A 1,751-nucleotide genomic window follows, 5' to 3' on the forward strand; every position below is an offset into this window, starting at 1 on the left:
ATCTGCCTGCCTCTGTCTCCCAAGTGCTGGGATTAAAGGCATGCGCCACTACTGCTGGTCTTGCCAGGACTTCTTTGAGATGCTTTGTCAAAGAAAGCTAACACAGGAAGAAGAGAGGGAGGGAGGAAGAAAACTGTTACTTTTTCTCTTGAGGTCATAGTATTGTTTTTCTAATTTAACAGAGAAAATGCTTTGTTGGCATTTCATGTTACAGACACAAGTCTAATATCTATTTTCCAATCTACAAAGTGACATGTTTTCCCTTCTTTTTATTAGCATATATAATGGGTTTCATTGTGACATTTTCAGGTTTAATGTATTACAGTTTTGACCATATTTTTTCCTTCCTTTTCTTGATTAGCTCCTTTGTACTTTTTTTTCCCTCATTTTGTTTAAGATTTTGATACAGTTTGTTTTTTGTTTGTTTGTTTGTTTGTTTTTTGTTTTTCAGACAGGGTTTCTCTGTGTATCCCTGGCTGTACTGGAACTTACTCTGTAGACCAGGCTGGCCCCGAACTCAGAAATCCGCCTGTCTCTGCTTCCCAAATGCTGGGATTAAAGGCATGCACCACCACTGCCCGGTGTTTGATACAATTTTTACATACTTATTACATATTTATTAGAAAGTTAAGGGTTTTTTTCTACCTCTGTTTTTTGTTTTCTTTTGTTTTTGTTTTGTTTCATGTTTTTGAGGCAGGGTTTCTCTGTGTAACACTGGCTGTCCTGAAACTCACTCTGTAGACCTGGCTCACCTTTTGAGTTAGTGCTGATTAGGTTAGCCTGTGGACGTGTCTCGGGGGATTATCTTGATTGTGTCATTAATACGGGAAGACCTGCCAATTCTGAGGAACACTATCCTCTGGATTTGAGTCCTGGGCTGTCTAAGGGAAAGTGAGCCGAGCACTGGCATGCCATGCTGGCAGCTATTCTGTCTGCTTTGGAATTTAGATGTTATTATTTGCTTCTTATTTCTGTCTTGACTTCCGACAATAATGGCCTGTAACCTGTCCCATTTCCCTTCAAGTTGCTTTTTCCTTGTTATTTTCCTGTTTCTGTAACAAGTACCTGAGATAGTCATTGTATAAATCTGGTTCACAATTTTCAAGCTCAGTCCACGATAGATTTAGCACTATTGCTTTGAGTATGTGGTTGTGGTTAATCACCACATTATGGCAGAAGTGTTTCATGAGGCAAACCTCATGGCCTAGGTTTGGAAGAGTATAGTGTCTAGTGTCAGAGGCATGCCCCAGTGACATGAATATCTTCTAAAGATGCACTAAAGCGAACGCCCTTCTACACTTAGGCCTTTAGGAGTACATTTAAGTTCTCAAGTATGGCATTAGCTAACACAAGAGTGGCAGAGTAAACGGTCTGGAAGAAGGAAGAGAAATAAGGCTTCTTGCCTTGTGGTTATTTCCTCAAAAATGTTGTTATACATACAGTGACATGTGTGTTTCTCTAAGTGGAATAATGTTTGACTCTTTAGAAAGATTTGTTTTTAATAATAATAAGTTTTTAATGATAATAAGTTTTTGGTTTTTGTTGTTTTTTGTTTTCCTTTACGACAAGAAAGACTTCTCTCTGTAGCCCTGGCTACCCTAGAACTCACTCTGTAGACCAGGCTGGCCTCAAACGCATAAAGATCCACCTGCCTCTGCCTCCTGAATGCTGGCATTTGCTATAACCACATGGCTCATTAAGAGAGTTTTGTTTTTGTTTTTTGTTTTTTTTGTTTTTGTTTTTTTTTTTCT

General features: G+C 38.7%; 1 protein-coding gene across 4 annotated transcripts in view; it reads left to right on the forward strand.

Moving 5' to 3' along the window:
• Trim37 (tripartite motif containing 37) overlaps nucleotides 1-1,751 on the forward strand; it is a 138,924-nt gene that overhangs the window by 56,644 nt on the left and 80,529 nt on the right. The gene's annotated exons all lie outside the window — the stretch shown is intronic.

This window comes from Mastomys coucha, unplaced genomic scaffold (genome assembly GCF_008632895.1).
Source record: "Mastomys coucha isolate ucsf_1 unplaced genomic scaffold, UCSF_Mcou_1 pScaffold5, whole genome shotgun sequence".
Lineage (NCBI taxonomy): Eukaryota > Metazoa > Chordata > Mammalia > Rodentia > Muridae > Mastomys > Mastomys coucha.